General features: G+C 46.9%; 1 protein-coding gene and 1 long non-coding RNA gene across 4 annotated transcripts in view; one reads left to right on the top strand and one right to left on the bottom strand.

The window, feature by feature from the left end:
• Positions 1-27,978, top strand: part of MYO1D (myosin ID) — a 352,561-nt gene that overhangs the window by 302,290 nt on the left and 22,293 nt on the right. The gene's annotated exons all lie outside the window — the stretch shown is intronic.
• On the bottom strand, positions 34-27,978 carry LOC136793251 (uncharacterized). The gene is made up of 3 exons (XR_010838280.1): positions 27,898-27,978; positions 5,989-6,206; positions 34-285 (listed from the first exon to the last, which is right to left on the bottom strand). It is a non-coding gene; the product is annotated as an uncharacterized lncRNA (long non-coding RNA).

Here is a 27,978-nt window from a genome sequence, read left to right as displayed (position 1 = left end):
GAAGGTTGCCTCTCTCCACTTCATTTAGTTGTTTTACTGGGGTTTTATCTTGTTCCTTCATCTGCTACATAGCCCTCTGCCTTCTCATCTTATCTTTCTGTGAATGTGGTTTTTGTTTCACAGGCTGCAGGATTGTAGTTCTTCTTGCTTCTGCTGTCTGCCCTCTGGTCTTGCCATGTGGTCTTAATTTGGATGTCCAGTGGTCGTCTCGGTGGATCTTCTCCCAGAATCCTTCTTGCTGGAATCCATCTTGGCTGAGCGATGTGCCTGCCACCAGGAAGGACCCTGAATCAGAATCGGAAAGGAGATATTCAACAGAGGTTTAGGAGAGGTGCTGATTGGCTGTAAGTGATAAGCAAAGTAACTGGTGACTCTGGAGTTTTTATTTGGCTGATTGGGTGGATCGTGGTTCCATTAACGTAGACTGTAGAGACCAGCAGAAACAGCCTTAGAAAGGAGGAAGGAGCATGGAAGGTGATAGAGACAGCTTAGGACTTATTTGTTTTGAAAGGATATAGGTCAATTTAGATTGAGATAACCATGCAGTGAGAAACAGGTGTCTGGAGCCCAGAGGTCTGCACTGGGGAATGTAGATTTGGAAGCCAGCTGCTTAAAGGAAGTTGAAGCAGAGGGAGTGAATGAAACCATCCATGTGAGGAGACTAAGAAGGAAAACATGGCCAAGAAGGTACTCTGCTAAAATACAAGGGCTGGGGGAGGCATGTTGAGGAGGGAAAAGAAGCAAAAGGAACTAAGAAGAAATTGCCAAAGAAGTAGGAAAATGAGAATACAGTGGTCCCAAGAGAAAAAGAGTTTCAAGGATAGAAAATGGTCCCCAGCATTGGAGATATCGTTATTCTAGAACGATAACTGGGCTCTTCTCTGTACAGTCAAAACCTGCCTCCTTTTTCAGCTACTGCTAGACCCCTCCTTGTGTTTCTCGTGTATCAGACCCATTCCCAACCCCTTGTCGCTGTGCATCCCGCTTCCTGTGCCCACAGCGACAGTCCCCTCCTTTTCCACGTGGTAAACCACTCATCTTCCAGGAGCTACTTGAGATGTCACCTCCTCTGTAAAGGTAATCCTGCCTACCTCTCCCCAGAATTGTCCTGTTCATGCTCAGAACTCAAGTTCTTACCTCTAGGCTAATGTGTCACCTTGTGTGGCAGTTACCTACTTATCAATGCTCTTCAGACTTAGGAAATACCCCTAGCAAGAGAAGAGTAAACTCAACATTCACTGGGGTCATATCCTAAAACAGCCTATGGCATGTTTCTTTTAAAGTCCTGTGTTTTATTTTAACCTTTAAGCTACTTTGCATGCTATTTTTCATTCTGTCTTTTTAAACACTGGCTTTAATTTGAGTGTTAAATGTTTCCGGTTATTTACATGGAGTAAAGCTGATCCTCCTGGAAGATTCTCTGTGTTTGTTCCAGGGCTTCACTTACTATAATACACTCCTGAGTAGCCAGGGGAATTGTACCCCAGTTTAAGAATCTCCAGTTTACACACCCATATCTCCCACGAGATCAAGAACACTTCCACTACAGAGATGGTGTCTTCTTCAATACCGTATTCCCAGTGCAGTACCTAGTACATTACAGACATTGATATTTATTTACAGAAGCAAAGGAAGGAGACAGGGAGGAAGGGGGTGGAAGACAGATGAATGGATGAAGGAAAGATGGGAGGAAGAGGGTAGGTGGACAGATGAATGAGAGGGAGGGAGGGAATGGATGGATGGATGGATTGCAAAATAATGTTAAAGAATAAACAGTACAGAAGTAAAGGGAATGTATATACTCTCTTAAAAAGCTTGACTGTAAGGTGTGATGAGAGAGGAAACAATAGCCAGGAGGACACTGGCATTCTGGATAGTCTACTTTAATTTGGGGGCATTTCATGGCTTGTGAGGAGAAAAGAACGGTGGGCTTTTTGGTCTCTAATGGGAGACTTGTACCTGCTTTTAGGCTGAGGAAAAAGCAGATAGCCAGCGGAGGAGAGATCAAAAATATTTATTCAACACACCCAAGAAATGTTTATTGATTACCAACAATATGCCGGGCACTGTACCAGAGAGTAATCAGGACAGGGCTTTTATCCTGGTGGGAATATAGGGGAGAGAGAGAGAGAAAGGTTGATGGGCTATCATCCAAGAGAAGATGGAACCTTATGCTGATTGCTGCTTTCTCGGGAAGAGCAAAATATTTTAATGTCAGTCTAGATCAAACATAATTATGGAGGTAAGACTGCTGGGGAAAAAAAACCACATGCATTCCAAAGCCTCCTGGATATGATGGGTGGGTGGGTGGGTTGGTGTGTGTGAGAGTGAGAGAGAGAGACACGGAGAAAGAATAAGGCTGGATGTGTCCAATATATATTTGCCAAAAAGATTTCTCCCCTGTGATTCAAACAAGGTAGTGCTTTTAGGATCTAGAAGTGGAACAGAGGCAGAAAAAGACGTGGCTGAGTCTCCATCTAGTCAGTTGGCCTAAGCTTTTCTGGTATTTAGTAAGTGACTCATTTCCCTTTTGTGTGGTTGTCTTAGCATATTCTGCATAAAACTAGCTGTTACATCCAAATGGAAATAAAACCTGTGATCTGGGCACATATGCTGCATCTTGATTTAATCTACTTCATGATCATATTGATGTTCATTCTCTTTGAGTCTATAGTTTAGTCCATTTCACAGACCCCACCCTCGCCCCCAGAAGTCATTCATTACCAGCTCTGGGTTTAGTTACAGTGAATAAAATATTTTCAGTGTCGGGGGCTTCCCTGGTGGCGCAGTGGTTGAGAGTCCGCCTGCCGATGCAGGGGACACGGGTTCGTGCCCTGGTACAGGAAGATCCCACATGCCGCGGAGCGGCTGGGCCCGTGCGCCATGGCCGCTGAGCCTACGCGTCCAGAGCCTGCGCTCCGCAACGGGAGAGGCCACAGCAGTGAGAGGCCCGCGTACCGCAAAAAATATCTATATTTTTTTTTTCAGTGTCAGAAACTAGAAGATCTCATTTGTAACTCTAGATTAATTCTGTTTCGTAGATATTATTAAGAAGAAATGGCTGTGAATTGGATGAAAAGATTATTTTTAAATTACTCCGTTTTTATTATTTCTGTCCCTTTTATTGTAGGCTATCCCCAAATACTTTTTAGAAGTTGGCAGAGTGTGTTCACAAGTACCTTTTTAATTACTTAGAAAACAAATCTATAAAGACTAAAAACATTGGACTCGAGTGTGTGATCTGCTCATTTTTAATGATGCGGAATTATAGAGGCCTTACTAATCCTCTGTGATTAACTGTGGAAAATTTTGCTTTAATCTTTGCAACAGGTTAGATCATGAGGCAGTGAATGCCAGGGAAAAAAAAAAATCACAACTCTGTGCTATTGACATTTTTGTACTGAATATTACTTAAAAGAAATCACTGCTCAAAGCTTTGAAAATCATTTTGTTTTCCATGGTAATTGTAAAGAGACTTGATCTAATATAAATATTAAGCTTTAAGTTGTTTATAGAATACTGAGTTAGGCACATTTTTATAGACTTGATACTTTTCTCAGGGTTTTCTTGTACTTTGCAGTTCAACCTCACAATACTCCCGTAAGGTAGAGAGTGGAGTTAAACAGTATCCTTCATTTTACAGATGAGGATAAGGGAGGCATCTGGGTTAAAGAGGCCTGTCACAGGTCATACAGGTAAATAGACATCTGCAGATATCACAGACCTTGCCACCAAAGAGCTTGGGGTCTAAGGCAGAGGCAAGTGAGCATTTATAAGAGTAAACCTCATTCCCACGAGCAGAAAGAAATGATCTTAACAGCACTAAACACAGAGCTTCAGGAAGTTGCAAAGTCAGTGTTCCTCCTCTCACCTTGCTAACCTTTCCAGAAGGCAGATCACTGCTCACTGCCCTTCTTTAAATCTTGGGGTTTCTGTTTGGCACCAACAGCTATACGTTTTGTGCAGAGTGTGTGTATAATTTGAGTCTCACCCAGAACACAGCTTCCCGCCGGCGCCGAGGAGCAGCTTTCTTCCCCGTGGGGCAAATGGTCGTAGACTCAGTGATCGGGCCGAGATCCTCTTGTTGAGCTCAAACAGATCCTAACCTGGCTCGTTCTCATTTCCCTCTTCTCCCACCCATACCCGGATATTCTGGAGGACAAACTTTCAGCCAGAGCCAAGTTTCCTCAGTTTAGCACTCAGTAGAAGCTCCAACAATGGTTGCTCTTTGCTCATGTGAGGAACAGACCAAGACTGCTTGCTGTCCAAACACAGGCCGTTCTTAGTAAATTCTCCATCACTGGTTGTACCCAAGCTGAGAGCAGACAATCAGCTGGGATGTCTTAGAAGGTGTTGGTTGGTTGGAAAAGAGAATCATGAAAGCCTTTTCCTAATCCAGGCATCTATGATTCTAAGGCAGCAGGAGTCACCTTTATCCCTGTGGGCACAGCTTGTGTGATGTGGTAACACCTATGCAGTATGGAAGAGCACGGTGTTTATTTAATTTACCTAATTGTGCTGAGCTGCACACTCCTGAGCTGTAAAACTGGGATAAAAATACCTGCCTCGCGGGATTTTCGGGCAGATAAATTTAAATCATGAAACAGAATGCAAAACACCTGGTACAGTGTCTTTCATTTGCTAAGCGATGGTTATGTTTAAAATTCTCCATATACCAGGTACCGTTACATATTCAAAAAAGACTTGATTGCTGGTCTGGATAATAGTGTTCTCCCTTTTTGTGACTTGGTCAGCCTTCAGTATTGGCACTGAGCAATAGCCTAGATAGAGGAAACAAAATAAAGCAAACACCACTTTGTACTTTGAGCTGCATCCCTGAACTTGCATTTGGGCATTACTGATCTATCCATAAACCTCTAGGCTTTATAGGATATGAACTATAATAGAATTTAGGATTTGTTTCTCAGGGTCTCAAAAGACAGAACTCATTTTTCCATATTTGGAAACGCAATGATTTGGGGAAGCAGTGGTTTCTCTTTCAACAGTGTTCCTAAACAGCTATCCCCCCAAAAATCCTTTGTCTGCTTCTCTAGGAAAGGTGCTGGAAAGGAGCCAGCGTGTAGGAATTTAAAAGACAACTGGTACAGAATGAAATGTGTGCTAAAAATACCCAAACCAACAAGGATTAGTCTGAAAGCAGAATAGAGACTCTGTACGCCCTGCCTCTGGATTTGCTCAGAGCGGTGATGGCTCTGTGTTATTTGGGGAATGACAGTAATCATGGAGCTGGGATGCTCCTCAGCAGAGACAGACAGAGCTCCAGAGTGGAGGAATGGTTTCCATGGCGATAGCATCAGCATCTGAATGACTTCCTGTCACAACAAGTTGGTGATTTAATGAGTTCATTACTGAATTCCAAAGGAAACCCAGAGAGTGGATGAGCTACTGTTCAGCCCTCCAGGTGCCTAAACCCATAACGGGAGAGCCATTTCCTTCAGTGCAGTGTCAGCATGGAAACGCCTCTATAACGCTCAGGGCCGTTATACAGGCAGCCTGGGGGCTCCAAGGCGGGTGTACCCAGGGGAGGGAATCCAGAACTGAATCTGCAGCCACGTGGTCTGTGAAGGCCTCAATGCCTGTTATTCCAGGAGTGTGAAAGAATCACTTGAGTCTCCGTTCTCCTGTCCAAACCTGATGAAATTAATGATCACAGGAATCTAGCCCAGGGCTTCAGATGCATACCCTCAAGTATCCCAAGGCCTTTAGAGAAAAAGCCGAGAAAAGAGAAACAGTCCTTAAATTCTAATAGTGTAGAAACAGAAGCAAAGGAGGAAAGCATGCCAGCCTGCTTCTATTCTACAATATAGTAGAGAGAGAGAGAGAGAGAGAGAGACTTCATATGGAAAAAAAAATCATCCGGATACCTTCAGAAATCTGGGCTGTCGTTCCTATGGTCAATTGCATATGAAATTTGAGCAGAGAGGTAATGTATTACAGTAAGAATGTATCCTAATTAACCTTTCATACCTTGCTTGCTTTGCTGGTGGAAATCGACCATCTGGCTGGTAAAGCCGTATAACCTTAGTCGGATCGATTCACTGGGAGCCAGAGGAGGGCAGAGTAAGGGAGTGGCCGTGATTCTTCAGGGGCACCTTGTTAGTAGCAAGTGCAGTGGTCTTCCATTCCTCTCACCTCCGTTTCCCCACTCGTTCAGTAAACATTTGATCCCTCGAAGTGTTCGCAGTCTAATAACGGGGGCAGAGAAAATTCAGAAGGAAGCGCAACAAAGGAAGCGAAGATGCTGCCGTGTGGGGACCGCTGGCCGGACGCTACCCCTGAGCCTTGTGCTTCAGGTGCGTTTTTCTCCCTCAGCTTCTCGTAACCCCATATGGGATGGGTATCGCTCCCATTTGTCGAATGAGCAAGCTGAGACCCAGAGAAGCTGTGTCTCTTGCCAGAGACGCCCACGGCTAGTAAGCGGCAGGGCCAGGATTTCAGCTCAGTCCTCGTTGACTCCTCAGCCCGTGGTTTTTGTTTGTTTGTTTGTTTGTTGTTGTTTTTTTGCGGTACGTGGGCCTCTCACTGTTGTGGCCTCTCCCGTTGCGGAGCACAGGCTCCGGACACGCAGGCTCAGCAGCCACGGCTCACGGGCCCAGCCGCTCCGCGGCATGTGGGATCCTCCCGGACCGGGGCACGAACCCATGTCCCCTGCATCGGCAGGCGGACTCTCAACCACTGCGCCACCAGGGAAGCCCCATCAGCCCGTGTTCTTATCCATTCTTCCTAAAGAGAGGTGCAGACTTGGGGCCACGGCGTGAAGCGGGGAGAGGTCAGAAAGGAGGGGATACTTGATGGGACCTTGGAAGGTGGGCAGATTGCTCCTCCCTCCCGCTACATTAAGCAGTGGCTCCACGTTGGTGCTGTAAGGCAGGTGGGCCGGGTCTGTGCTCAGTTACAAGGAAGGAAGTTTAGAGAAGGAAAAACCACAGAGAACTAAAAATACTCATTTTATCTTCCATCAAATATTCTACCAGATTAATAAGGTAGGATATTTGACTAATTTATATATATATATATGTAAATATATTAGAATAGCATAGAAGGTAAAGGGTGTGTGTCTGTGTACACAGGTGTGCGCATATGCCAGTGCTGATCCTTTTCTGTTTTAATAAAGAGAAGGAAAAGCCTGACTGACAGGACACCCGTGAAGAAAGTGTAGTTGAGTCTCATTTGTCTATAGGCGAATGGACTGACTTTCAGACATGACATCTGCATATTTTCCCAGGATCCCTGAGAATCTATTGGCCTTTCATTGTTTTTCTAACCCTAACCAATAAAATACACCGGAGCCAAGAGACAGTTGCTAGTGTTTGCTAAGAGTACTGCCCTAAGATGTGGCCACTGAGAAAAAGTTCTTACCAACTCAGCCCTCCTCGTGTTTGGAGGATCCTTTAAAATATAATACCGTTTCATTAAGTCACGTGTACAATTTAGACAGTGTTCTAAAAAGAATGCCAGCATCAGATAAAACTAAGCAAGCCCTTTGTGCTGTAACAGACACGCGGTTATCTAATCGAGATTTAACCAGGGTCCCTGCAGGGCAGCACTTCGGAGGGTGCCTCTCAGCTAGACTGTGATATCAAGGGGTCTTGTGCAGCATGGCAGCCCTCATATTCCAGGTAACTCTCCCCAGGCACCCAGATCAGCACATCACAGATTACAATAACTGGAGCGGAGCTAAGGATCCCCCAGTCCAGCATCTCCTCACTCCCCACGTCGTCCGCCCTGGCGTGGGTGCCTTTGGATTAGGGCACTAGCTGCCTCTGAGGGTTAGAGGCCTCCCTGAACTTATCACCGGCTGTGCTTATGACAATCATGCCTTCCTGTCCCCAGACTGTGGGCTTTTTTTGAGCGTTACCTCCTACAGGGTTTGCAAATGCATTTTCCCTATGCTGCAAGGTGTGAACATCACGCCGTCTTTGCTCTTTAGCTGTCCGTTCCATTAAGTACACGTGTCTGAACGTGTGCATCAGTTAAGTGCTAATAAACCAGCAGGGCCACGGCTAAAATGGAACCTGACCTGGGTCACGAGAGAGGCCATGCCTCCCTCCCTCATCTCTCCATGGGAAGCAGGTGGTGGGCGAGTCTGCACATGTATGCACTTAAGATAAGGCACAAGAGCAGTCACGCTGGGCTCCCAGCCCCAGAGAAACGGGGATGTTCTTCAGTCTGGAAAGCAAGGGGAAAGTCTTTCCTTTTTCCTAGGAGAGATTTTGCTGTACTAGCGGTGCCGCCGTAATTCTCTTTAGGCCCAGCGGTCGTTTAGCACGTTCACTTCTTACTCTGTGTCACTCTGCTTGGCACTGAGCATATAAAAATGAATAAGACCCAGCAGACAGACAGATGCCCTGGAGCACGGTGAGTGCTGTGAGAGATTGTGTGCCCACAGCTGACCCGGCGGAAAGGGTGGGTGGTCTTCAGAGCCTGTAGGGGATACTTTCTGGAGACATACAGCTGGGGATACACAGAAGGGGAGGAAAAGAGGAATCAGCCAGGTGAAGGCAGCAGAGAAAGAGAGAGTATTCTAGTAAAAGCAGGGTGTGCTGTGTCTGTTTCAGGGGACTCGAAGAGGTAGTATAGCGGGGGTGGGGGGTGACGGAGGCGGCCCTGAATGAGGGTTAAAGGGATGAAAAGGGGCCAGAGGTAGGCAAGGTCCAAGTCCCATAAAGCTTCAAATGCCAGGTAGATAATAACAGTGGTCACATGTAGGGTATCTACCACGTGCCAGGGACTTTGCCAAGGCCTTCCATACGTGTTCTGTGTTATTCATCTGCACATTCTCCTGGAGCTAAGACTGGACCAAAGACTGATTCTGTAGACTGACTGTCCATCTGTCTATCTATCTATCTGTCTAGAGCTTTACTGAGATATAATTCACATACAATATACTTCACTCATTTAAAGCATATAATTTTCTGGTTTTTAGTATATTCAGAGTTGTGCGACCATCACCACGATCAACTTAAAACATTTTCACCACCCCAAATAGAAATCCCATACCTATTGGCAGTCACCCACCCCCACTTCCCTCTAAACCCCTAACCCAACCCCAGGCAACCATTAATCTGCTTTCTGTCACTATGGATTTTCCTACTCTAGATGTTTCATATAATGGAATCATAAAATAGGTGGTCCTTTGTGACCAGCTTCTTTCACTTAGTGTAGTGTTTTCAAGGGTCATCTTTGTGGTAGCAGTGTATCCTATCACTTCCTCATTCCTTTTCTTTGCCAAATAATATTCCATTATGTGGATAGACAGCATTTCGTGTATCCATTTGTCAGTTGATGAACATTTGAGCTTTTTCCACTTTTTGGCTGTCATGAATAAGGCTGCTGTGAACATTCCTATATAAGTTTTGTGTGGATTTGTTTTCATTTTTCTTGGATATATACCTAGGAGTGAAATTACTAGGTCATATGGTAACTCCATGTTTAACTTTCTGAGGAACTGCCAAATTATGTTCCAAAGCAGTGCACCATTGTATATTTCCACCAACAGTGTATGAGGGTTCCAATTTCTCTGTTCCTTGCCAATAGTTGCAAAATAAGCAAAAGATCTAAATAGACATTTCTGTACAGAAGATATGAAACTGACCAAAAAACAAAAGAAACACACGAAAAGATGCTCTAACATCATTAGTCATCAGGGAAACGCAAATCAAAACCACAAGGAAATACCACTTCATACTGACTAGTATGGTGATAATAAAAAAGACATATGAGGGCAATGAGAAGCCTACACACCACAACCAGAGACATGCCCGTGCGCAGCAACGAAGACCCAACTCAGCCAAAAATAAATTTAAAAAAAAAAATTTTTTTTAAAGGTATGTCTATGTCCTAATACCAGGAACCGGTGAATGTTACTTATTTGGAAAAAAAAAGGTCTTTGCAGATATAATTAAGTTAAGGATCTTGAAATTGGGAGATATCCTAGATTATCCAGGTGGGTCCTAAGTGCTACCATGAGTGTGCTTATAAGAGAAAAAGGCAGAGGGAGATTTGACACACACAGAGAAGGTGATATGAAGACACAGGCAGAGATTGGTGTGATGCAGCCACAAGTCAGGGGATGCTGGCAGCCACCGGAAGCTGGAAGAGGCAAAGAACCCTTGAACCTCTGAAGGAATGTGGCCTTGGAAACATCTTGATTTCAGACTTCTGGCCTCCAGAACTAGGAGAGAATAAATTTCTTTTTAAGCCACCAAGATTGTGGTAATTTGTTACAGCAACCATGAGAAACATACAGTGGTTTTTTAAAAAATCAAATAGTGGAAGGGTTTTTAATGAAAAGATATATAAACAACATGCTTATGCTGTCATATTTTAAAAATTTGTCATGTTTTTTAATTTATTTGGCTGCATCAGATCTTCGTTGCAGCATGCGGGATCTGTAGTTGCAACATATGAACTCTTAGTTGTACAAGGCATGCGGGATCTAGTTCCCTGACGAGGGATCAAACCCAGGCCTCCTGCATTGGGAGCGCGGAGTCTTAACCACTGGACCCCCAGGGAAGTCCCTAAAAATTTATCATGTTTAGACATTATCTATTGACCTTTGACTCTAAGAGATGATGGTTTATTTAGCTGCCTTTGGTTGCTCCCTCCCAATTACTGTTAGTTTTTTCACTGTCTTTAGTTTACTATTAGTTACTCTTACAACTCAAAATACTGCATTATCAAATCTAAGATGCCATCTATTGTAAGATGCACCATTATTTTATATTCCACTAAGGAAAACAACATGCCAATTATACTTTTAAGGTATCCTCAAGAGTAAGGAGTATCCCAGTTTCAAATACATTAAAGGTTGAAAAGATGTGAGCTTTACAACCTGTGAGATACAAAAATATACAAGAATCTCTTTTTCATGCTCCATCAACTTCAGACCTGACCGTCTCTTAACTCACCAGTATGTGGAATGAAGATACAAGTGCCCCTGCTTGAACTTTTTGGCACTTCGAGCTTTACTTTTACATTGTTAATATTAATATTTACATTGTTTTACACTTCAGTGATTGACTTTAAAGCTGAAAACCAATAACTAGCCTTTATATTACTATAATGTTATAAACATAGTTTCCTTCAGAGCCAAGCAGTGTACTAGGAGACGTTTCTTTCTCTGTGGATTCATTTCTTTCTCTAGGATCCCTTTGCTACTGAATGGCCAGCCCTTAATTCAGACTGTTCATTTACCATCCCCTGATCTAGAAGAATAAATTCTGACCCTCATATCTTGGAACAAGAGTCAAGATTTGGGGACTTCCCTGGCAGTCCAGTGGTTAAGACTTCACCTTCCAATGCAGGGGGTGTGGGTTCAATCCCTGGTCGGAGAGCTAAGATCCCACATGCCTCGGGGCCAAAACCCAAAACATAAAGCAGAAGCAGTATTGTAACAAATTCAATAAAGACTTTAACAATGGTCCATACCCAAAAAAATAAACTTTAAAAAATAAAAATTTTTTAAAGAGTCAAGATTTCAACTTGGAAGGTTTTGAATAATATAGATTTAAATGATTGTGACACGGATCACATAAGACCAAAATAAACACCTGAAAATCTAAAATTCTTGAGACATGGTCACTGTGGGTTATCTTAGGGCACTAGGAGGAAGCAAGTCCGCTGAAGTTGCATTTCTACATTTCTTGGGTAAATCAAGTAAGACAGAACAGAGAAATGTCTTTCATCCAACCACACATTTCTGGGTCAAAGGTGGCCTTTTAACTCCCAAAATAGAATTCTTCCCAACCTCCACTTCCTGCTGACAAGAAGTGTGAACCCTTCGATTTCTGACTGTGAAAGGATGCGATTCATGGGACTCTTTTTCAACCACCAAAATGAAATCCTGGGTAAAGAAGCTTAAAAGGAGTCAGTAACAATTGTTGGAATATTGCCAATGTTTAAGGCTGCCGAGTGGAAAATTCTACAGATCAGACCCAGGTCTGATTCCAAGAAATAATTCAAACTTCAAAATGAAATATACTGCATAATAATATTTTCTTATTCATAATGTCTTTTTTTTTCCCAGCTCAAATCTAATTCTGAGAAACTAATAAATTGGCATTGGCTTTAGAATTATCCATTTGAAAATCTAGGAAATTAAGCCAGGACATAAGGTTCATCACTCACTTAACCCAAATAGCCATATTTATGGTTCATTTTCATATCTAAACCAATAAGAACTCACTCACTTTATCCAGCTGTAACAATGAAAGTCAATTTGGAGTTTTAAATGACCTGATACAATAGGATCTTCTTTTGTTGTCCCTCATCAAGACTTGACTTATGATTTCATGCTGGTTTCCTTTTTTCCAGATCTAGAAAATAACAGAATCAGAGTCTGTGGCTAGGAGGCTTGTAACTCTTCTCTGCTCCCTTCTCTCTTACTGTCCCCTGCCTCTCATGTCTTTGGGGACAGGCACTCTTCACAGGAACAGGGTGACACCTAAGAAACTGGCCATTCTCCCTCTTGTTGCTTCAGTCTTGTATCTGCAGGGAGAACACTCTTGAGATTCTCAAAGATTTTATCTAAATGTTATTGGGTTTTCTATAAATATTATATAAGTATCTCTCTTCCAAAAGGTTGAACCAATCTTGGTTTCAGAAGTATGTTTTTCAATTATTTCTTGATTACTTCGTTATTTAATACTTTGCAACAAATGTTCTGTGCTAGGTCATAAAGTGAAAATTCAATCAGCAGTTAAGTGAGCGAAAGTTGCTGTATTTTCAGTTTTATGCTTTAAAATGATGTTTTTGTGTAAGCTAAAAGTTTCATCTCATTTTCCCAAAAGTATATCATTCTCTTCCAGCATGGCTTATGGATTAAACTCCAAATTTAATTAAGACAGAAATAGTATACATGGAAATAGTATACATGCTTGATCGGGTGGGGAAACTCCCTTTACATGTAATATTCTCAGGCCTGCACTCGGTGTCTCCCGTTACTTTGCAAAGACAGACATATCACACTTGGCCAGTGAATACAGCTGTATGGACTTAGCTGAATGATTTTCATTTTTCCGGAGAACGGAACGTGTGTGTGTTAACTTTCCATTCTCTGTTCATAGCTGGACGCACAGATTGGCAAGGATGCCACCTGTCGCTCCCTGCTGACTGAAGCACAGCAGCTGGGGGGTTTAAGAGTTAACCATATTTTGCTCACTCAATTCTTAGGACCCTCCAGCTGGTTCAACAAAAGGAAACATATGCACATATGGACCGGGGGTTAAGAGGAGAGGGCAGGGCGATTTATTCAGTGATGAAAACACCCCCCCCCAAACGAGGAGTTAATATTAGCCCCAGCATTTGTCATGGGAGCATCAGCAGGAACCTCCCACCCCCTCTTCAGCTGTTTCTTTACTTCACCCTTTGCAACAGAGTATTACAGAACTCACTAACAAGCTTCTAGATGTCACACCAGTTGATTTAAACTTTCCATACAAAGCACTCCTCCCTTGAGACTTGGTCTGTCTACGTCTACCCTCATATTACCTGGTTCAGGGATATTCCTCTTTAAAAAAAAAAAAAAAAAAAAAAACTGCGTTTTTTCCTAATTAGGAAAGTAATTACTACATGTTCGTGGGTAAATTGTGAAGAACATAGAAAAGTCTAAAGAAGAAAATTGAAATCACCAGTAATTTTGCCATGCAGAAATAACTACTGCTGCTATTTTAGTATCTATGAAGTGTGATGGAAAGCAAGTTTCATAATTTGGTTTTCTCACTTAATATACTACGAGCAATTTCCCAGTGACACAAAACTTCATGCCGTCGTTTTAGAACTGTTTTTGTTGGCATTTTGCTGGTTTTCAGGGTTTTTTTTTTTATTGTAATGTGTGCTGTGATGAGTATCCTATCATAAATACATGATGGCATTTCAGATTATTTCCTTAGGATAAACTTGGAATAGGGAAAGGGTGACGAGGAAAGCGTGTGCTGGCAAAGTGAAAAGCAAGTGAAAAGCAGGACCTGCGAGCAGGGCCGAGGAGTATCTGGAAATAGTTGAGTAGGTCTGGAGCCCAGGGAGCTCAGGAGGCAGTGAGGAGTCGGAACAGGAGAGGGAAACAGATCACAGAGACAGCGGCAACAGTTTGGACTTGTTCCTGAGCGCAGGGAGGAGCTCAAGGAGAGCTTCAAGCAAGAGATCTGATTTGTAACTTACGTGTTTATTGTATCTTTGTAAGATCATTCTGGTTGCAGCTTGAAGAGTGGAGGGGAGGCAGGGAGACCGGCAAGGAAGCTGTTACAGTGATTTGGGTGAGATTCGATGGAAGTGTGGGTAGTGGCGTTGTGGTAAGGATGAAAGGAGAGACACGGTGAGAGAAAGAGGGTGGAGTCTAGGAGCATCTGCAGGCTTCTCAGGTGGGTGGTTGTGCAATAAACCAACCAAGAGGAGATGCCCAGGAGGCAGCTGAATCTAAGGCTGGGGATTCAGATGGGCTATAGGTATAGCTTTGGGAGTTATCAGCATATAGAAATGAAGCCATACACATGGAGGAAGAGGGGAGAGGTGGGGAGAAGAGGACGGGAAGGTTAAAGGAAGACGAGAACATGCTGTACCACGGAGGCCACGTAAGAGGGCGTTCTAAAGCCACCAGGTCAGGCACTTCAGGGACATCAAGGGACAGGAACCAAGGTAGAAAACCAACTATTGACTGAATTCATTGACCTGGAAAGCCCAGGGAAGCAAGCCGCCATAATGAAGGCCGGCTTCTTAAAGAGGATCTCTCTCATTCATTTCGTACCACCATGCAAAATAACCTTAGTGTCGATAAAGGTAAACAGAAGTGTTTTACACCCAGTAATGGGAGCAGAGGGCCTCAGCTCTGCTGTGACACCAGTCTCTACGTATTCTAAGATACACATAGGCTTTTTAGTGAGATCGTCTACCCAATACTGGTTCTCTTGGACTTTGAATAATCCCCCATTTATGCTTCTTAGATTAATCCGAATACCCCACTACGGGCACCTCTTTTAAGACCGTGGGTCACCACAAGGGGTTGGGACTATACTGTTTCATCCACTACAGTCTCTTAATTTCTGAATGTGTGCCATTGACTAGGCCCTATCAGTAGCAGATATAAACTTGTGTTGAGGTTCCAAAGAAGGCAGAATCCTGTCTGGTTAAAAGAGAAAAGAAAGATGGAGATCAGAAAAGCATTCAGAGAAAGATTCATATTTTTATCATTCTTTTGTCTCTGGTCCTTGTTTCAGAGAATTGTCTTCTCGCTGCTTAAACTGGATGTCATCAGTGGAATTCTCAGGAGCCATAATGGAGCCAGGGAGGGTGCAGGGTAGGGCCTTGAGAGTCTTCTAAGCCTACAGGAGCGTATGATGGATTGGATACCACACACCACAGCAGATCAGCTCTTTGGTGATGGCGGTTTGCAGCCACACCACGATGTAGCCATTAAGAGCGAGTGTAAGCTTTAAGTTCGGTGGCCTCTGAGATAGTAGTACCGTGTTGTGATTCCTGATGCTACTGTTGAAACATGAATTTTTCCTGTTCAGTAAGCAAACAGTATGAAGAATAACTGGTGCTTCATAGTCTAGAAGCTGAAATGTCCCAGTCACTCTTGTCCACACTTCAGCATTATTTTCTGTGTATGTATTGCATTCACTTCCCCACGCTGGTCATGCTCGTCAGGTGCTAGAATAATCTAGCTTCTCCTAGTATTCATCATGACGCGTGCACGTGGCCTTTTTGTGTGATTAATGCAGAAGGTTGTTAATGCTGAGCCAGGTTTAGAAAATTGGGGATTGATATCTCCAAACGCTGAGCTGATCTCCTGCTTTTCAGGAAAAACAACGACCTTTGTAGAACCTTTTCTCCTGCAACATTCTTATTTTCCCTTCATCAGGGTTTATTTAGTATTGCACAGTAAGCTCACACTATACATCAGAGCTCTTTCCGAGGAAGCGACCAGTTTAAACCCCAAATCGAATATCCTGGAAGGAACTCACAGAGTCGTAGGACCCTGGGAGCTTAAGCACTAGAAGCAAGACCCTTTTTTCTTCCCCTAGCCAGACTCTCTCGGCTCCACTCCCCCCCCAGTCTCTGTGTGTTGGCCTCATTCTGTCTTACTACAGGCTTCTTCTACACAGGGGAAAAAGTGGCCATGGGCAGCTCCAGGCTTGTATTATGCCAGCATAGCAACTTAACTTACAGGAAAGAGAAAGTCTTTCCTACTTCAAAATCTGTGAATCCCAAGGAAGGTCCACTCTGTACCACAATGACCTCCATCCAGGCTCAAGCCCCGAGGCTGGGGAGTGTGGTCCTGGCATGGGCACCACTGCCTGTGGCTGGAGTCAGGGTACCGGCTCTTGGAGGCCTGGAAAGATGTCTCTCGTTATTGTCCCAGAGTGTCGAGTCACGATGAAATTATTATGTTCTTGGCATGAAGCTAGCAGTCTCTCTTTTTTTCTACCCCTCATTGGTATCATGTTTTATATTTCTCTATGCTGTACATTATTATATCATAGGTTGGGACACAATTACTGTAACTTAAAAAGCTCTTTCACATACATTACCACATTCAATTGTCTTTAATAAGCCAAGCCATTTGTAATTATACTAACCCTACTAACCCTACTTTATAGATGGACAGAAAGACTTAAAACCAAAGACCGCGAAGGCAGGAGAATTGGGGGCTTCTGGCTCCTTTGCTAGTTCCTCTTGGCTTCAGTGCCTTAAGACATCCGCCACCTGTATCTTTGTCTGGTTTGGGTCTTTGTTTCTCCCCGGAGAAAGGAGACTGTGCCCACTGCAGCTGGCCCTCGAACAACACGGGGGTTAGGGGTGCAGCCCTCCCCGTGGTCGAAAATCCAGGTAGATATAGTCGGCCCTCCATATACCTTGTTCCTTTGTAGCCACAGATTCAACCAACCTCAGATGGTGGAGTACTGCTGTATTTACCATCGAAACGAATCTGTGTGTAAGGGGACCAGCGCGGTTCAAAGCCGTGTTGTTTAGGGTCCACTGTACTTTTCCTGCAAACCCTCACCCAGCCTCCTCTGTGCTGACCTCCCCCTCCTCCCCCAGTGCCGCGGATACTGTGCGTGTTTAGTAAGTGGCGCTGACTGGAAATGAATCGGGGGTTTAAGACGTTATCGTTCAAGGGTCGGTCCAACTAGGAGCCCGGGGCTGTGGTCCCAGCCACAGTGAGGGGACTGGTCCCCACGTCTGTGGACCCGCGGGGAGTCAGCACAGGGCCTCCTCCGTGGCCGGGAGTCTGTCTCCGGAGAGCCTCTGGTATCGCTGCCGGGACCGTGGAAAGAGAGATTGTTCCTGCCCCCGGGGTATTTCTCACCTCCTGTGCCCCTTCATCTACCCTTGGAGAGACCATAGAAACACCATAGCCTCCTAAGCTGGAAGCCGTTCCTTAAGCTAAATGACACCCACCCCACCCCCCAAATGCCACAGGAGCCCAAAGATCGCACCCACCCAACGCGGCACCCATACCACCCATGCCGGCCGCGGCCACAAAGTGCACCCAGAAATCAGATGCCCCTGTAGTCCTCTTTTTAAAAATAAATCACCACCCGGAGGATACCACTTATCCCTAGGGAAGAGTTTTAAGATGGAACAGAAAAAGGGTCGGGCCTTCCTTCACCCCTTATTCTTCCTGAGGGAGCAGCTTCTTAGAGGTGCAGGCAGGTCCTTCCCTTCCCTTGTTCCGAGGCGTGTGTCCCTCTCCCCGCTGACCAGGATGCGCGCACCTCAAAGGGAAGCCTCTCCTCATCTTCCTCTGCTTCCCTTCTTGTCTCCATCGTGCGTCCGCGATGCCTTCTTGGGCCCTCCCCGATCAAGCTGGGGGAGATAGTCCCCCACTTCTTTTTTTCAGTTCACAGCTGCCTGTTCCAATTTGCAGTGAATTACTCTAGAGATGGCCTAACGCTGCAAAGCTAGATAAGAGCAGTTGCTGATTCACATCCAGGAGGGGTGGGGGTGGGATGTGTGTGTGTGTGTGTGTGTGTGTGTGTGTGTGGTGTGTGTGTGGTGGTGTGTGTGTGTGTGTGTGTGTGTGTGTTCCGAATTTTGATACAGGCCCCACCTAGTGAATATCATGCTATGAAATGCTTGTTCTCTTTTATTGCTCCCCCCCCCCATAATGCGTGTTGGAACTGAGTCAGAAGTCTTATCAACTGGCACATCTACCTAAACTGTAGCTTAGTTTCTCATTGCTGCTGTAACAAACCACCACAGACTTGGTAGCTGACCAGCGGTCCCCAACCTTTTTGGCAGCAGGGACTGGTTTCGCGGAAGCCTATTTTTCCACGGGCGGTAACGCGAGCGACGGGGAGCCGCAGGTGAAGCTTCGCTCGCAGGCCCTCCGCTCACTGTCTGCCGTGCGGCCCGGTGCCTAGCAGGCTGCACAGCAGCACCGGTCTGTGGCCTGGGGGTTGGGGACCCCTGGCTTAAACAACAGGAGTTTGTTTTCTCACAGTACTGCAGGTCCGTAGGCCGAAAGCAGTCAAAACTCAGTATCGCTGATTTGATTTCGGCCTAAAGTCAAGGGGTTAGCAGAACTGTGCTCCTTCCGGGGGCCCTAAGGAGAGTCTGCTCTTTGCCTCCTCCAGCTTCTGGGGCAGCCGGCACCCCCTGGCTTGTGGCCGCACCCTTCCAGTCTCTGCCTCTCTGATCCTTCTCTCCTGTCCTTGTCAAATCTCCGTCTGCCTTCCTCTTGTAAGGACAGCCGTGATTGCCCTGAGCGTCCATCTGGATAATTCAGGATACTCTCCCTATCTCAGGATCCTTATGTAAAATCACATCTGCAGTGTGCTTTCTTGCAATATAATGTTACAGTCACAGGTCCCAGGGGTCAGGATGTGGATATCTTTGGCGGGGCTGTTCTTCAGCCTACCCCCTGCCCCAAAATTCCGACGCACATACCCCCACGTTCTATGGACGGGTTAGCTACCCTCCCTTTTGACTTCCTGAATCTGACGAGACCAGCTTCCCAGCACTGCCCTTGTGCTTGTTATCTTTGTACTTTCTGCCATCTGCAGAAGCCACGGGGTCCTGGGTGTCTTGCAGCCAGCGCTCCAGAGGGCAGAGGACGTTAAACGTGTCCTCCAGTCGGGACACCTTCTTTCCCCAAACCTGGTGGGCCAGGACAGGCACAGGCCTTAAACCGGGTAGCCCCCAAACAGGCCAGTTTTGTTACCATGAGAATCAAGTTGTTTTGCGTTTGTTTGCTTAGCTTTGACTCGTGCGGGAATATCTTGCCTCTGCCTGTCTGACCGGGCATCTCTAGAATATCAAGCCAGCAAGGGCAGGAAGCGGATCCTTGGCCCCTGGCCCACGGTGCCTGGAGATACCTCAACAGACTAGACACCCAGTCACCACTCATCTTGCCCACACCCCTCGGATAGCCATGCGGGCCCCCCCCCGCCCCCCGCTGTGGTGGGCCACCACCAGCCAGTTATCGCACCAGCACACGGGGTGGATCTGGAGGCACCAGACACGGCTTCAGATGCCACCAGTGTCATTCTGAAGCCCTGCGTTTGGATGGAGGTCTTGTCCCTGTGACCTTTTTTTCAGGCAAAAAGTTGACTCCCATGCCGAATGCTGTGTTACAGTTAAAAGAGGCATGTGCTGTCATCATAAACACCATGTATACTGCTGCATAAAGATACCACTTGATGGTGAGGGCTGGGGAAAGACACCCATTGTGAAAGGGTGAAAAATAGTCCTACGAAAAGTCATCGTGGAGAAACCAGCGGTGGTGCTGTATGGCACTGCTGATAATTGCGGGCCCTGGCATCAGCTCCTGTCTGCCGGGAGCAGAAAGTTGCGGGTGGGGAGAAGGGACTTTGTGGGGACCGTATGTGACAGAACGCTTCCTCTCCACTGTAAGAATTCTCTCGAAAGGAAACGGAAAACAGTTCCGGGTGATCGGTGGAAGATTTTTCTTGGTTGGAAAACTCTGCTATCTCCTCATCAAGAAGAACTATGCCTGGAGCCTCCCTGGTGGCGCGATGGTTGAGAATCCGCCTGCCGATGCAAGGGACACGGGTTCGAGCCCTGGTCCGGGAAGATCCCACGTGCCACGGAGCAACTCAGCCCGTGCGCCACAACTACTGAGCCTGCGCTCTAGAGCCCACAAACCACAACTACTGAGCCCACATTGCCACAACTACTGAAGCCCGCACAGCTAGAACCTGTGCTCCGCAACAACAGAAGCCACCGCAACGAGAAGCCCACTCACCTCAACAGAGTAGCCCCGGCTCGCCGCAACTAGAGAAAAGCCCGTGTGCAGCAACGAAGACCCAACACAGCCAAAGAAAAAAAAAAAGAGAGAAGAACTATGCCTTGAAAATAGGGGTCCAGACTTACCAGCCGACAAAAAACAAAGGCTTCATGCAGGAGAATGACCAGGAGACAGAGGAAAAGACTCTAGCTCCTTCCAATTATCCAGCCCCGGTTTCCACTTCTCCTTGATGTATTTCTCTTAGCACGGACACTATCCAGGTGTCTACAGCATAACCTTTTCATACCTCTAAGCACAATTGAAGACTTTTTTCAAACTCAATTAACACAGGACTTGATCTGAATAGATACAGTGATGAAATAGAAAGCTTAGAGAATTGATTCGAGGAGCAGAGTTGGATACGGTCTGAAAAAATGTATAAGAGGGAGTTCTTGGTGAGTCTGGAACATTATTCAGCAAATACTTACAGACCACCTACTGTGTGCTGGGCCAGACACTGGGCTAGGAAGTGGAGAGACAACAGAGAACCAGACCCCAACCCTGCCCAGGAGTTTACAGTCTAGTTGTGGGGAGGGCATACTGGATGAGTAAATAGGCGATTACAATCCAATGTGTTAAGTACATTGAAGAGACAGTTAGCCCTGTCTTGAAGGATCAGAAAAGGCTCCCAAAAGTGATGCTGATGTTGAGAATCAAATGACAAATAGAAGTTGGTCTGGAAAATGGACCAAGAGCCTTCCAGGCAGAAACAGCATGTGCAAAACGGCCTGAAGGCAAAAGCATCATGGCAGATGGGTGTATGTGGGTGAAACCAATAGACTAATAGCTGCATGACCCAGAGAGATGGGGAGGTAAGTGTCTCGGGGGGAGAAAAGATGGTGAGAAGCCAGAGGAGGCATGCGGTCCAGCCCAGCTCTCCCCGCAGCTGAGTAACCCAGCCTCTTGTACATTTTAGCCGTTGTCACTGAAGGTAGGCTCCCCGCAGGCCGGCAAGCTGCTTCATCCTCTCTGCTTTCTTCCTGAGACCCCAAGAGCTGAAATACATCTTCCTTTCTAGCAGGGCTCTGGATTCATCCCTAATCTGGAGCAGCTTATCGGATGCACAGCTCAGGTGTCACACCCAAGACACCAGGGGGAAAAAGTTCTTGGGATCACCTGAAGAAAATACACAGGGAATTTGAGAAATCACCTGATAAGAAATGTCAAGTAATACTGACTGGAAATCAAACCACAGCAGCTGCTTTCCACAGCTGCATACCACGTGGTGACCGTGTTTGAAGACTTTGACTAAATGAGGCTAAAAATAGCCAAGAATGTAAAACCCTTCAGGAGTCAGGTCTCTGAATGAGATAGCCCAAGAAATCCACATGGGTTTGAGGATGGGGAAGGGGAAGGAGAGAGGGGAGGTTTATCTTTGAGCCACTGGATCAGTGGTCAGAGGGTTATCACCTGAGAGGTCGAAGAAATAGCACTGCAGGACCCCAGGAGCCTGCTGTGCCCCTTTCATATTAATTGGTTCAACGTTATGGTACCCATTTTACAGATGGTGAAAAACGTATGGCGCCACCTGAACTCTTTCAGACTGAGGGTCCCTAATCTCAGCTCTAATCCAAGTCCAGCTGACTTCCTACGGAAAACAAGAGTAGTGAAATGTAGAAATGTCACCTCCTCCTTGTTTCCATCCTACACCTCGGCCCTGCTAGCGCGATGAGAGCTTGTGCCTCTCTGCTTAAGAAGCAACCTTTTTTTTTTTTTAGTTGTGAAACTGAGACTGGGACTTTCTCTGCAGTGGAAGAAAGAGTAAGGTGACATCTGAAGGAAGCATGCTTCACCAAAGACAGAAGCAAAAGGATGCTTTTTATATTGTGGGAAACTCCAAAAGATATAGATATTCATTTAGCCCCAAAGAAAATAGATATGCTTTCCCATACAGAGAAACCACCAATGAATTTTTTTTTTACTGCATTTTTCTAGCAAGAAAAATGAATTTGTCCCTGGTTGTAGTAGCTCTGTAGTAATCATAATAATAGTAACCACAAATGCTTATGAAGTGTTTATACTCCAGACACTGTTGAGAAAGCTCTTTGCCACGGATCACGACTTTTTGATCTTCACAAAATCTCTATGAGGGGGGATACTACCCTTGTCCCTATTTCATGATTCAGGAAACTGAGGCCTGGACAGGTTTAGAAATTTGCCCCCGAGCACACTACCTGTCAGTGGAGAAGTCAGGGTTTGCTCCAACCAGACTCAACGATGCTTTAGTTCACTGCCTCGGGTTCTATTATTTTGTCATAAAGACTAAATAGACTGATTTTTAGAATCTTCTCAATTTCCTGTGAAGAGTTTTTCTGTTTTTCATTTGCATTTTGCTCTTTCATTATTGGTGATATTTGGTACTTCTACCCTTTCCTTTCCTCTTACAAACTAGATGAATGGACGCTGAGTTGGAAATCTGAGGTCTGGGTGACAGTTTCACTTCTGCCACTACCCACCTAAGTGATCTGGCCCAGTTCACAGCCTCTTTGGGCCTGGTTCCTTCTCTGGAAGATGAAGCCGTAGGATTGTAATGAAGGTCCACTCCTACGCTGAATACCCCCTGCTCTCTTTCCTCCTACCCCTCTTGTCCTCCCATCCCCCCATCTCTCTTCCTTCTCATCCTGGCCACTGGCAAGCCCTCGGGCCCTCCGTCCCTCCGTCCTCTGCGTCTCTGGTCTTCTGGCTTATACATGGCAGGCAGGCGGGCAGGGGACGTGGTGTGGGGGCACACCCTTGTCAAGAAGCTGGGGGACACGGATGGTGAGGAGATGGACAATCCATGTGAGGTAGCTCGGTGGAACGCTGGCCATCCTCAAAAGTGCAGCGTAGGGGCTTCCCTGGTGGCGCAGTGGTTGAGAGTCCGCCTGCCGATGCAGGGGACGCGGGTTCGCGCCCCGGTCCGGGAAGATCCCATGTGCCGCGGAGCGGCTGGGCCCGTGAGCCATGGCCGCTGAGCCTGCGCGTCCGGAGCCTGTGCTCCGCAACGGGAGAGGCCACAACAATGAGAGGCCCGCATACGGGAAAAAAAAAAAAAAAAAAAAGTGCAGCGTAAATCAGTCTTGGCTTCGGGACCTCTCTGCCTCTGCTCTGGTTTTCCCTTGGTCCCCAGCATTACCGTCCTCGTACTGACCTTCGGCTTCACATCCCAGTCCTCTTTGTACCGGGTCATACCATCCTCCTCCTGTCATGCCTCATCTGAGCATCACGTGGTACTTGTTCTGTATCCCGTTCCCCCAGGACTCTGCTGTCTGCTAAGGAAACAGTATGTCTCATCTTCCTAACGTGTTCACTCGGCATCCCCTCCAAGTATGTACAATACTTTATCTCGTCTTTTCTGGCTGCATTGGGTCTTCGTTGCTGCGAGCGGGGGCTGCTGTCCGTCGCGGTGCGCGGGCTTCTCATTGCGGTGGCTTCTCTTGTTACGGAGCATGAGCTCTAGGCGCGCGGGCTTCAGTAGTCATGGAGCGTGGGCTCAGTCGTTGTGGCGCACAGGCTTAGTTGCTCCGCGGCATGTGGGATCTTCCCGGAGCAGGGCTTGAACCTGTGTCTCCTGCATTGGCAGGGGGATTCTTAACCACTGTGCCAGCAGGGGAATCTTTACCTCATCTTAGGAAACATCTAAAAATTAAGAAGGCCTTCAAGAAATTATGGTGGTTTGGGGCAGAATTCTTTCATTCTGACCACCAATGGGGCACCTACTTTTGCTCCAAAGGCTTCCTAACCCTGAATCCAGTGCTTTCATGATGAGGAGAGAACACCAGGCCTCCCGTGGTGAGATGGGAGTCAGGACGGCAAGTGGGAGGATACCCCAGGAAGAGAATTTATATGATAACTTTGTCATTTTTCGTTTTTCTTGTAACTACAGAACAAAAAAAATCATTTGCTCCTGAAGAATATGTACATTTAACTAGACATGAATATCTGAAATAGTCCGGAGAAACAGACTTACTTAATCCCGGTTGGCTGGTTAGGATCCCATGGACAAAGAAGCAATCACCAGCCATGTCTCAGCCAATTAAGGTTTTCCCAACTCATTTAAAATTATTGGGCATTCATTTCACTAGTATCTATTTAATATTTAATATTCCTTGAAGCACAGGCTACCAAGCAAAGGAGCAACTTATATGAGGCCATGAAAATTCCTCTTCCTTTAACTTCCTCAAAGTTCTTTCCAGTTTGTTGATGAGTGCGTGGGAATCTGTGGGCCTTCATCACACGAAGTCAGCCCCTAAAGGGAGGCTGCTCCGACGTTCACCATCAGAATACTCCTTTTAGACTGCAGAAACGGCGTGCAGCGCCTGAGCCTTCTCAGCCCTATTTTAGGTGTGTTTCTAAGGAGTAGGTTGTTTGTCATGGTTTGGGAGAGCTTCACCGTCAGGATGCAGTGACACTAGGGGGAGGCACGCCCATCTGTCCCTAAGGGAGAGGTCCAGAGGGAATAAACAGCCTGCCGGCCAGAATGTTCTAGATGTTTCCCTGCTTAAAGCAGCCCTCAAGGTTAAGCAGGCCTCAAGGTTAGCGCCTCTCTCAAGGCCGAGTTCTGGAATTCTCAGCTTCCAGAATGGAGGTTTGGTCTCTTCGGTCAGTCCTTTAAAAGACAGTGTGTTAAGCTTCCCTGGTGGCGCAGTGGTTGAGAGTCCGCCTGCCGATGCAGGGGACACGGGTTCGTGCCCCGGTCCGGGAGGATCCCACATGCCGCGGAGCGGCTGGGCCCGTGAGCCACAACTACTGAGCCTGCACGTCCGGAGCCTGTGCTCTGCAACAGGAGAGGCCACAGCAGTGAGAGGCCCCCGTAACGCAAAAAAAAAAAAAAAAAAAAAAAAAAAAAAAGACAGTGTGTTCTCTGTAGGCCTTGCCGAGCAGAGGGGGCTCATTCCCTGCCCCCTGTTCTCAGCATCTTAGTCCTTCCATTCCCTGTTTATTCTCCGGCTGCCGGGAAGATGAGCTTTGCCAGTCATCTTTGACCACGAGCAGGTCCGAATTCTGGGACGCAAAAGTAATCACAGTTTTGCATTTCTCATTCTTATTCATGGTTTTCCTGTCACTGGCTGTGGCAGGGTCTGGTTGAGCAGACTCCTCCTGTACCCTGGGATGCCAGTGTGGCTTCCCAGATGGTCCCCAACTACTTAGGACTCTTGGAGTAGACACAGCACCTGTCCAGAAAGAGAGACCCAGTTGAATGGGTCAGGAAAGGGCCCTCCGTCCAGTCGGAGGCTGCGCCCTCGCATTCCTGGGAATCCCCAGCTGGCGGAGCAGTTGGGTGCCGGCTCCTGCCAGCCCACACTGACCTGTCAACAGGCCTGTTATTCATCAACGTCCCTCTTTATTTTCTTACCAAGTATGATGCTCCAGACCCAGGCGGGATGTGTCATACGGAGGAGACTTCACCTGGTGGATAAGAAGGCATATGTTCCTGCCCACACTCTGCTGAGTTTTCAGAAACTTCCCAGACACACCCGTTGGTCTTTGTTTGCCTTCAGGGCGGTGAGGCCTCAAGACATCGTGCTCCCGGGATGTTTCTGGGCCCAGTCCCCTTTGCACTCAGGAGGCCCGTCTCCAGAAGTCCTCTCTGCAGATTTCACTTGCGCACCGTGGCCAGCCATCGCCCTTGCCTGGGATGTGGCGAGTCCCATCATGGGCTCAGCAGTTGCAACGATGATTAAGGCCAGTTTCTGCCCTCAGAGTACAGTTTCATGAGCTTTTCCCTGTTTGTGCTGAAATATGGTTTGAGAGAGAATACCATGGGGTGGGGCTTCAAGTACCCCCCCCCCCAAAAAAAAGTGCACAGATTGATTTTCTTTTTCTGAGCAGGAATCTGAGCAGGAAAACTGTCACGTGTGGCAAACTGCTGCAGGATGGTTCCCGTGGGCCTTGGTCTTCAGGGTTTCCGCTAATCCTATTTCACATGTCTGCAGGCTAGCCCTTTCTCCTCCCTTTCCTTTTAACTATTTCTGGCTAATTCACAGCCCTGGTTTTTTTTAAAAAAAAAAAAAAAAAGGTGGGGGGGAGGGAGGAAGGAAAGAAAGAAAGAGAGAAAGAAGCCTATTTGCCCAAATATTCCGTTTCTTGATGTTTTTGTCTTAAACCAGTCACATATCCTTAGCTAACCCAAATCCATATCCCCATTCCCTTTTAGCAACCCAGTGAGCTCATCAATATGCCAGCAGATGATCTAAGCCCCCAATTATCACCTTCTCTAGAAAGACAAACAAACAAAAACAGCCGGAAGGAGGGAGGGGGGATTGGAAGCGGGTACACGATAAATGATGCATAAAACTACAGCCTAAAAGGGGCCCCCGCCGCCCGGCCCCTCGGTGGGCGTGCGTGTATGTGAGCGCACATTTTCCACCCGCCGGCCGAAGCACCCCAGCTCCGGGCCGGCGGCGGCGGCGGCGGCGGCGGCGGCGGCATTTTAATGTCAGATGGAATCGCTAATGCCCGCGTTGCCATGGCGACCGCGGGAGCGGCGGAGCTAAAAGCCGCTGCCTGGGCCCGGCGCGCCTCCCCCGCGGCAGCCCACCCGGGCGGTGCAGATTCGCTTTGTCTTGCTCGCTCCCCGCCTCCTCCCTCTCCCTCTCTTTCCTTTTTCATCCCCCTTCTCGCCCTCTTCCATCCTCCCTCCCCTCCCGGCCTACCCTCTTCTTTGTTGCCCCGCCCCCACGCTCCCCGGCACCAGCCCTTCCCGAGCTGCCGCAGGCCCTGGACCCCTGGCCTCCGCTCCGCCGCAGGTGCCGGATCAAGCAGTCCGCTCCCCTCACCCGGAGGCATAGACAGGCCCGGGGCCCGTTTGTTATTCTTGGGGACCTTAATGCCTCACTTGAAACCAGTCTTGTAAAAAGAGGATTAAGAAAACAGGAAGTATTGTTCTTTCTGCACCTGGACGTCTGCCCTTCGGCACATGGTCTGTCTCTCCGGCCCCCGGCCCGCTGTGGTCACCCTGGCGCGAGAGGACCGGCCGAGGCCCCCCGCGGCCGCTCGTTGCCCCCCCCCCCCACCCCGCCGCTCCCCAGAGTGACTGGAGCTGACAGTCATGGAAATGCACATGCCTCCTCATCTGGCCTCAGAGAAACCCAGCAGCTCTGGCAGTTCCTCACCTAGATGGGGTTTGCTGCCCCCAGAGCAGAATTACCAGGGCTTCCAGAGCCTGAACTCCTGACTGGGGGTGGGGGGTGGGGGGGTAGTGTCCTGTACTGCTATTAGCATCCACCTAAGCTGGTAATGAAGAGCACTGAGACCATAGTAATGACCCCCAACCCGTTAACCCTTGTGTCATCCGTCTTTGTCCTGGGGCAGCATAGCAGCTCTAATGGCACTGGCTTAAAATGTCAGATTAGCTCATGATCTAGCTGATGCCCTCATCTTCGAGGGAAAAAAAAAAAAAAGCAAAAAGAAAACAGATTTGTGCCACGCTATTGGAGTGTCTGTGAAAAGGACACACCATTGTCTAACTAGATTTTTAAAATAAAAGGCATTTTCTAGACACCAACTGTATCCAACACATAGTTAGGTATTTGGTTTAACACTATGTTTTGGAATGACTTCTTCCATGTTCTGAAGGCTACACCTAGTATTTAAATGATGAAACACTGATTAACAGCCAGCAACCTCGTACCGCTCTTGCTTACCATGGTCTTGAGTCAGTGGTTCTGCAGTATCATCTTGCTTCCATAACATACCATGGCCCCGTCACTGTCATTCCTACATCT

This window comes from Kogia breviceps, chromosome 19 (assembly GCF_026419965.1).
Source record: "Kogia breviceps isolate mKogBre1 chromosome 19, mKogBre1 haplotype 1, whole genome shotgun sequence".
Classification (NCBI taxonomy): domain Eukaryota; kingdom Metazoa; phylum Chordata; class Mammalia; order Artiodactyla; family Physeteridae; genus Kogia; species Kogia breviceps.
The sequence above is the reverse complement of the archived record's forward strand: the minus strand, read 5'-3'. Positions and strand labels throughout refer to the sequence as shown.